The sequence below is a fragment of the Myotis myotis genome, unplaced genomic scaffold (genome assembly GCF_014108235.1).
Source record: "Myotis myotis isolate mMyoMyo1 unplaced genomic scaffold, mMyoMyo1.p scaffold_m19_p_2, whole genome shotgun sequence".
NCBI classification, from domain to species: domain Eukaryota; kingdom Metazoa; phylum Chordata; class Mammalia; order Chiroptera; family Vespertilionidae; genus Myotis; species Myotis myotis.
The window spans coordinates 98,231,039-98,241,418 of NW_023416324.1; the positions used below are offsets into that span (position 1 = coordinate 98,231,039).

Here is a 10,380-nt window from a genome sequence, read left to right on the forward strand (position 1 = left end):
GAAAGACTAGTATCACATGATGTCAAGCATATGTGGAACCAAATAATCAAAATAAAATGATGAACTCATTGAACACAGGGACACCAGTTCTGGTCCATCTGTGCCAGACAAACGCGCACACCAGTAACCATACCTAAGGGACCTGCAGTTGGCATTGATCTTGGCATCACCTACTCTTGTATGGGTGTATTCTGACATGGAAAAGTGGAAATAATTGCCAATGTTCAGGGAAACCGAACCACCCTGAGTTATGTTGCCTTTACTGATACTGAGAGATTTATCAGTGATGCTGCAAAGAATCAAGTAGCAATGAATCCTACCAACACGGTCTTTGATGCTAAGTGCTTGATCGGATGTAGATTTGATGATGCTGTTGTCCAGTCTGACATGAAGCATTGGCCTTTCATGGTGGTGAATGATGCTGGCAGACCCAAGGTCCAAGTAGAATACAAGGGAGAGACAAAAAGCTTTTATCCAGAAGAGGTGTCATCCATGGTTTTGACAAAGATGAAGAAAATCACAGTAGCCTACTTTGGAAAGACTGTTACCAATGCAATTGTCACAGTACCTGATTACTTCAATGAATGTCAGCGTCAGGCCACCAAAGATGCTGGAACTATTGCTGGTCTCAATGTACTTAGAATCATCAATGAGCCAACTGTTGCTGCTATTGCTTACGGTTTAGACAAAAAGTTTGGAGCTGAAAGAAACGTGCTGATCTTTGACTTGGAAGGTGGCACTTTTGACGTGTCAATCCTCATAATTGAAGATGGAATCTTTGAGGTCAAATCTACAGCTGGGGACACCCACTAGGTGGAGAAGACTTCGACAACCGAATGGTCAACCATTTCATTGCAGAGTTCAAACGCAAGCATAAGAAGGGTATCAGTGAGAACAAGAGGGCTGTCCGTCGCCTTCGTACTGCTTGTGAACGTACTAAGCGTACGCTCTCTTCCAGCACCCAGGCCAGTATTGAGATTGATTTGCTCTATGAAGGAATCAACTTCTATACCTCTATCACCCATGCCCGATTTGAAGAATTGAATGCTGACCTTTTCTGTGGCACCCTGGACCCTGTAGAGAAAGCCCTTCAGGATGCCACACTTGACAAGTCCCAGATCCATGATATTGTCCTGGTGGGTGGCTCTACTGGTATCCCCAAGATTCAGAAATGCCTACAAGACTTCTTCAGTGGAAAAGAGTTGAATAAGAGCATCAGCCCTGATGAGACTGTTGCTTATGGTGCAGCTGTCCAGGCAGCCGTTCTCTCTGGAGACCAATCTGAAAATGTCCAAGATCTGCTGCTGGATGTCACACCTGTTTCCCTTGGCATTGAAATGGCTGGCGGTGTCATAACGGTCCTGATCAAGCGCAACACCACCATCCCCACTAAGCAGATGCAGACCTTCACCACCTACTCCGACAACCAGCCAGGCGTGCTCATCCAGGTTTATGAAGGTGAGTGTGCCATGGCCAAGGATAACAACCTGTTTGGCAAGTTTGAACTCACAGGCATACCTCCTGCACCTCGTGGTGTTCCTCAGATTGAAGTCACTTTTGATATTGATGCCAATGGCATCCTCAATGTCTCTGCTGTGGATAAGAGTACAGGAAAAGAGAGCAAGATTACCATCACTAACGACAAGGGTCATCTAAGCAAGGAAGACATTGAGCGCATGGTCCAAAAAGCTGAGAAGTACAAAGCTGAAGGTGAGAAGCAGCAGGACAAGGTGTCTTCCAAGAATTCACTTGAGTCCTATGCATTCAACATGAAAGCAACTGTTGAAGACGAAAAACTTCAAGGCAAGATCAATGATGAGGACGAACAGAAGATTCTTGACAAGAACAATGAAATCATCAACTGGCTTGAGAAGAACCAGATTGCAGAAAAGGAAGAATTTGAACATCAGCAGAAAAAGTTGGAAAAAGTCTGCAACCCCATCATTACCAAGCTGTACCAGAGTGCAGGAGGCATGCCCGGAGGAATGCCTGGGGGCTTCCCTGGTGGTGAGCTCCTCCGTCTGGCGGTGCCTCCTCTGGGCCCACCATTGAAGAGGTTGATTAAGCCAGCTTTGAGCATAGATCTAACATTGTTCCACACCAAATATTGAAAGACCCAAATTTGTAGCAAATTCCATGGCAGTTTTAAAAGTTGAGCTGCTGTATAGCAAATAACTGGGCATTCTTGATACTTGAACATGGACTGTGCACAGGGAAAGGAAAAATAATGCACTTTATAACTGTATTGTAAAGTGAAAAATGCAGCATCTTAAATAAAACTATTTAAAATTGGCACCATAAAAAAATAAACTGATGAAAAAAATAAATCCAGAGGCATAGAAGCATGGAACAGACTGACGAATTTCAGAAGGTGGGGTGGGGTGGTGTGGAGAGATTAACCTGGAAAATTATAACCCATGAACAAAGACAATAGTACGATGAAGGCCTGGGAAGGGTAGGTGCGTGCTGGAGAAAAAACAACAAAAAGAAAAACAACAAAGGGGACAATCATAATAATTTCAACAATAAAGATAAATTAAAAACAAACAAAAAAATTAAAATGTTTGCATTTCTGACATAACATCCATTTTATTATAATTTTAATCTTGTGTAATGCCTCTTTTAAAAGAAGATATGCTACAATGGTCCCTAAGAAGAGGTGTTCTGCTAACCCGCAGAACCTGGGAATGTGGCCTTATTTGCAGATGTAATTAAGGACCTCAAAATGAGCTCATCCTGGATTGTCAGGGTGGGCCCAGAAGCCTGTGACCAGTGTCACTGAGGGGAGGTGCACAGAGAGGGCTGTGTGAAGACAAAGCAGAGACTGGAGAGATTTAGCCTTAAACCAAGAGCACCTGGATCCACCAGGAGCTGAAAGAGTTAAGGGAAGAGCCAAGCCTTTGGCCCTACTAACACCTTGATTTCACAGGTCTCACTTCCATAACTGACAAGTAACAAATTTCATATTGTAAGTCACTGTGATTGTGGTAATTTGTTACAGCAGCATTAGGAATCTAATACAAATGCTAGAGAAAAACAGTTTGCTGAAGCATTCAATACTTTGCTATAGGAGATATATACCTAAAACCAATTTCTTGTTTGCATTAATTCTTGCTCTGACATTAAAGAATACTAAACAATATACTTGGTTTTTCCTTCAAGCTCTTATGTCAAAAACAATCTCATTATTGACTGCCATTAGAGGTGGCAGAGAAAGACAGTTTTAAAAGGAATCTTTATCTTCAAATAAATTTCAAATTCTTATGGGGGTGGAATGTTTCTAACCATGTGATTATTTTGACAAGCACACTTAAGGCATTTAAAGGAGTTTTTATTTTTAGTTCCATATCTTTACATTTCAGGCCAAGATAAAACATGAAGAAAGGGTAAAATTGCTATTATCCTTCAAGAAATAGAGGACACATTCTCCTCCATACATTTAAATTGGTTTCTTCATATTTTACATTGTTCTAAAGCTTGCAGCAACCAAGGAACAGAAACAGCACTTCCCTCCTATAAAGCATCACAGAGTCCCCAACAAGGAAAGCATCCTATGTGATTGTAGGAAAATTAAACAATTATACTTTCAATTGATCCTTACAATGTCCCAGTGTGGTAGTTCAATATTATCTCCAATCTCTTGACAGATGAAGAGCCAAGGTGTTAAATTATTTTCCCCAAAGAATTGTGGCTCAAGAAAAGGCAGAACTCTGCCTCCCAGGCACCTACATTAAATACCAGGTCCTTGTGTTAACTTACTCATCCACATGGATCACTTGCCAAATCAAATCTTCAGAGAGGTGCTGTTTGTGCTTAAACCAAAGCCAAATGTGGGCTGGCTCCAGAACAGCGTAGGTGGCGACTCATTTGCAGTTGTGTGTTATCAAAGCCAGAGAAAAGCAAACCTGGATTCCCCTCATACCCCACAATGGGCAGCTACTCAGAGGCTTAGGTGCCTAAAATTGCCTATTAGACACTCATTTGTTCCCTTCTTATAATGTAACTCAGTCTGGAATGGTAGCAGAGCCAATTGTTGTCATCACATTGTAGATTTCGTTGGTGTTCTCTTAGAAAGATGAGGCATGGTGTTGCCTAAGAACAATGGGGACTGCTCTTGAAGAAGATTGAATAGGGAAAGATCAAAAAGGGCAGTGAGCATGCTGAAACAAAACAGAGAGGAGAAGCAAATATCTTGAAGAAAGAGCTCCATTTAAGGGGAAATTTTTTCATCCAGGTATTTTAGATTGGGCCCCAAAATATGTCAGTGGTACATGATAGGTACTTCCTAGGTACCTGCATGGTGGCTAGTTTTGCTAATGCTATTGGTGCTCTGTCGATAGTCCATCAGATCTGGCCTTGGTAGTGCACCAAGCTGACTTCCAACTGCCATCATTTCATTTCTGTGCCTGGGAACATTCTCTGGTAGCTGGGAGTCCTCTTAGTCAGCATCAAAAAATTAACACCCTTTCCCACTGTTCGCATCCCCCAGGCAGCCCTTAAACAAAGACTTATAGGAACTAATGCATAAAACACTGGCTCCATCACACCCCCAGCTGTGTGTCTGATGCTGGAGTACATAGAACTCCAAAAGGATTGAACTTTGAGTGACCACACTGGTTATTTGCTTCGCAATGCACTCCTTATTTTATTTAATTACTTACAGGCCTTCTTTCCCCACTTCCTCTCCTACAGATGTTTCCTGAGCTCACCTCCAAAGTTGCACTTGTTTCAAAGTCTGCTTATAAGGAAACCAAAGAAAAAAATTAGCAAAGTTATCTTTCCTCTGACTAATTGACAGCTGGCCTTCCATGCACAAAGGTTTTCTCTGTCAGGAGTGTTATCTTATCTTCTAAAGGAAAGATCAGCCAAAATAGTTATCCTGTCTAAATACATAGTTTTCTTTTGGGCTTGTGATTTGATTGTTGACAGAGAAATACTTTTAGATCTATCATTTTTAATATACCAAATAAAGAAAAGTATGTCAGGGTATCAAGGTGGTATTAGCAGGTGCCTTGTGGGGTATCTAACTCTGACCCCTGCCCAGTAATATCAAGGAATCCTGTCCTGTTCCAAAAGAGGCCAAATGAAGAACCCGACTTTCATTACTATCTGACACCCTTTATCCCTCACTGGAGTGGTGTCAGATGAGCCCTACTAAATTTAAATCAGTTCCTGAATCTTATAATATCCAGATTTCAATTTAAAAAATCACTTGTCAGATAAAACATAAAAAATTTCTCAACAAACATTGACACCAAGGTTACACAGATGTTAGAATGATCTGACAAGGATTTAAAGCAGCTATCATAAAAATATTTAATGTCTAAATATGGAAAGAAATAAATGTAAAAAATAGAAAATCTCAGCCCTAGCCAGTTTGACTCAGTGGATAGAGCATCAGCCTACAGACTGACAGGTCCCAGGTTCAATTTCAGTCAAAGGCACATGCCCAGTTGCAGGCTCAATCCCCAGTGAGAGGGCGTGCAGGAGGTAGCTGATCAATGATTCTCTCTATTATTGTTTCTATCTCTCTCCTCCTTTCCTCTCTGAAATCAATAAAAAATGTTTTTTAAAAAGTAGAAAAATCTCAGAAAAGATGTAGAAAATATAAAGAAGAACCAAATTAAAAGTTTAAAACTACAAACTATAATAGTCAAGATAAAAAGCTCAATGATGGGATCAACAGCCAAATGGAGAAGAAAGAAGAAAGCATTGGTAAACATGAAGATACAATAATAAAAATTACCAAATCTGCACAACAGAGAAAGAAAATAGGCTAAAAAATTGAATAGTGTCTCAAACACATGGGATTATAACAAAAGATCTAACATTTATGTCATCAGAATCCCAGAAGGAGATCCGTAAGAGGATGGGAATGAAAAAAATATTCAAAGAAATAGCAACTGAATATTTCCTAAACTTGGCAAAAAGTATAAACCTTCAGATCAAAAGTGATAAATCTTCAAATGGAATAAAACCAAAGATATCCATGCTAAGACACATTATAGGAAAACTTTTGAAAAGTAAGCACAAAGAAAAATATCAAAAGCAGCCAGAGTGAAATGATACATTACCAACAAAGGAGAAAACAATCCAAATAACAAAATTTCTGACCAGAAATTATGGTGGTCAAAGGAAGCAAGACAACATTTTTCAAGTGCATAAAGAAAAAAAAACTGTCAATCCATAATTTAATTTCTGGTGAAAATGTCCTTCAGGAAAGAAGGGGAAATCCAGATATTTTCAGATGATGTAACATTAAGAGAATGTATCACCAACAGATCTACCCTAAAAAAAAAAAAAAATGGTTAACAGAAGTTCTCTAAAGAGAAAGAAAATAATTTGTAAAAAAAAAAATCTTGGAGCATCAGGATGGACAAAAGAAAATGTAAAATCAAATATATGAATAAATACAATAGGATTTCTTTCCTTACATCTTCTAAATTATATTTTCTAGTGGAAGCAAAACTTGTAACAATGTCTAATATGGTGTTTCACTATGTAAAAAAAAAATATTTAAGGTAATTGTAAATGCAGGAAATATATATGATATGAAGGGAAAATAAGATTTCTACACTTAATTTACACTGATAAAAATATCAATACTAGTAGAATTTGACAGATATGTACCTTCAATGTAATAGCTAAAGTAATCACTAAGTAAGTTATAAATGAGATATACTCAAAAACAAGATATACAAGTGAAAATAAAATTCTACAAAAGTGTTAGTAATAAAAAAAATTAAGAAAAGAGAAGCAGAAATAAAAACCAGAGATAATAAACAGAAAACAAAACATAAAATCACAGACTTAAGTCTTCACATTTCAATAATTACATTAAATGTAAATAGACTAAATATACCAATTAAAAGTCAGAGATTGTCTACAAGAAACTTACTTCAACTATAATCCTATATAATAAAAGGGTAATATGCAAATTTACCCTAATGGTGGAACAACCAGGAACAACCAGTAGCTATGACATGCACTGACCACCAGGGAACAGACACTCAATGCAGGAGCTGCACCCTAGTGGTCAGTGTGCTTCCACATGGGGAGCGCTACTCAGCCAGAAGTCAGGCTCAAGGCTGGCAAGTGCAACAGAGATGGCGGGAGCCTCTCACGCCTCTGCAGCAGTGCTAAGGATGTCTCCTGAGGACTCCCGGGCTGCCAGAGGTTATGTCTGACTGCCAACTTCAGCTTGATCCCCCAGGGAGCTGTGGACTGTGAGAGGGTGCAGGCTGGGCTGAGGGACCACCCAAGTGCACAAATTTTCATGCACCGGGCCTCTAGTGGTATACATAGTTTGAAAGCAAATTGATGAAAGAGTATATGCCCTGCAAATGTTAACTAAAAGAAAGCATCAGTGGCTATATTAATATCATATAAAGCAGCTTTAAGAGCAAATAATATTATCAGAGACAGAGAGGAACATCACATAATAGTAAAAAAGTCAACCCATGAAGAAGACATAATAATCCTAAATGTGTGTGAACCAAATAAAAAAGCTGAAAAATTTGAAAGGAGAAGCAGTCAAATACACAATTATCACTGGAAACTTCAACACCTCTCTGGAATTGAGAAACCACTAAACAGAAAGTCAAAAAGGATTTGGAAGAATTCAACTATTTATTAATCAACAGAATCTAATTGACATTTATAGAACACTTCACCTCACAATAACAGAAAACATTATTTTCAAGTACCCAAGTACTAAGTACCAAGATGGATCATATCTTGGACCATAAAGCCAACAGCAACTAATTTAAAATTATTAAAATCATGTTATATGAACATAATGGAATCAAGCTAGATAACAATGACAGAAAACAAAGATATTATCACAATGTAGAAACTAACCAAAATACTTCTAAATATACCTTTAGCCAAAGTCTAAAATAATAAATAAATACATTGAATTGAATGATAATAAATATACAACTTATCAAAATTCATGACATGCAGCTAAAGCAGTAGTAAGAGAGAATTTTATAGCACTGAATACATACATTAGCATAAACAAGATCAACATCCAAAAATCTACTATATCTCTCCATACTAGCAATGCAGACATGGGATTGAAAAAATGAAAACATGATATTTAAAAATGAAATTTTTAGAAATAAACTTAACAAAAAACCTGTCCTAGAAAAACAACAAAATGCTGAGGGAAGAAATCAAAAGAAAATGTAAAGAAATCTACATATACTAAATTTATAGATTCATGGAAATCTCAACATAGTAAAGAAGGCAATTTCCTTCAAATTGGTGTACAAGTTCAACAAAATTCCTATCAAAATTTCAGGAAGAATTTTTGAGATAAACAAAATTACTTTAAAATCTTATATGGAAAGGTAACAGAAATAGATTAACTGAAATAATTCTGAAAATGAAGACTAAAGTTGGAGGAATCACTTGACCCAATTTTAAGACTTATATAGCTATAGTAATCAAAATTGTGTGATATTGGGAATGGTAAAGATAGATAGATCAACAGTTCAGATTAGTCCAGAAAACCCAGAAATAGTCCCATACAATTATGACCAACTAATATTTGACAAAAGTGTAAAAACAATTCTATAGAGGAAGGGTAGACTTTTCAACAAATTGTGCTGGAGTAATTGGATAAAACAGGCAAAAACATGAAACTCGACCTTTATTTAAAAATTAAAGTAGATTTAAATGTAAAGCATAAAATTATTAAACTTTTTTTAAAAAATATTTTTATTGATTTCAGAGAGGAGGGGGAGAGATAGAAACATCAATGATGAGAGAGAATCATTGATTGGCTGACTCCTGCACACCCCCTACTGGCTATTGAGCCTGAAACCCAGGCATGTGCCCTTGATCAGAATTGAACCCAGGACCCTTCAGTCCACAGCCCAGCACTCTATCCACTGAGCCAAACCAGCTAGGGAAAATTACTAAACTTTTTAAAAAACAAAGGAGAAAATCTTTAGGTCCTATGTCTCAGTAAAGAGTTTTAAGATATGACATTAAAGCATGATCCATAAATAAAAATATGGCAAAGCTAAGTAAATCAAATTTGAAACTTTTGCTTTGTGAAAGACCATGTCAAGATGATAAAAAGACAAGGTAATATTTGCAATCACATGTATGACAAACGATTCAAATCTAAACTATATAAAGAACTTTCAAATATCAACATTGAAAAAATAAACAGTCTGATTAAAAAACATCTGAGGACATGGAGAGATATATAGATGGCAAGTAAGCACACAAAAAGTTGCTCAACATCATTAACCATTATGAAAGTGCTATTTAAGCCCAGGATGTGATGTCCCACACATTTAAAGCAACTAAAATAAAATGCTGGTGAGCATGTGGAGAAACTGATCACTTATCCATTGCTGGTGGGCATGTCAAATGGTACAGCAATCCTCATATAACAGGTGTTCTTTTGTGTCTGAACTATTTATGTTATTATTATGCTTATAAAATTTAATTGATAAATTTCATATATTAATTTATAATTAGTACTATTATGCTAATATAATTACATTAGTATGGTTGAAGAACTTTGGAATCCTTCCAGATTGGGGTAATAGAAATAATACTGCTATAAAAATTATGTATTTATTTTTGGTATTTTCAGTCTTTTATTAAATTTTAGTTATGCTGATATAGAGAATAATTACAGATTAACTTGCATTTCCCTAATTAGAGAGGTCAAACACCTTTTCAGATGTATTGGTCATTTGTATACACTCTTTCACAAAGTACATGTTTGATTCTCTTGTTTATTTTTTGATTTGTAAGTGTTGTCTCTGTGCGTTATAGTACTTTCATTCTCTTAATAATGCCTTTGGATGAACCTCTTTTCATACAGTGCAGAGAAATTTTCTATCCCAAGGGTAAAGAGAGCTCAATGTGCTGTCCTGTTCCCATAGCAAAGGCACAGTTTGGGGAGAAGGAAGAAGTCCATAGGTAAGTTAAGATGCTGCTGGGGTGAAGCAGCAATGAGCAGTGCCTCAGCTGTGGTGCCAGCCCCGGAACCCACGGCGGCACCCAGTGCTTGAGATGCGGATAGCACTGTACTCAGAAATTACTGACGCACAGAAAAAAAGTTTATTTTTTTTAACCCAAATTAGATCCTACCCCTTCCTCCATCCCTCCAAATCTAGGGATCCCAGAAATAAAATGTGAAAGACTGAGACAATTTAGAATGGTTAGCAATGGAGAGCTAGAAAAAAGAGCTGGCAAAATTCTAGTTGTTACTCTTGGTGGAACTACAATACTGTAGTCTGGGGGGGGGAGGGGGGACAAGAATAAAATACTTCCCTGAAGTTTAGAGTTTCCCGTCTCATGATAGAAGTTTGTACTGTGATAAGTGGCATTACGGTATCACCTGGCACTTAG

General features: G+C 37.4%; 1 pseudogene; it reads left to right on the forward strand.

Moving 5' to 3' along the window:
- Positions 1 to 294: 294 nt before the first annotated feature.
- On the forward strand, positions 295 to 2,190 carry LOC118676471 (annotated as a pseudogene).
- Positions 2,191 to 10,380: the final 8,190 nt, after the last annotated feature.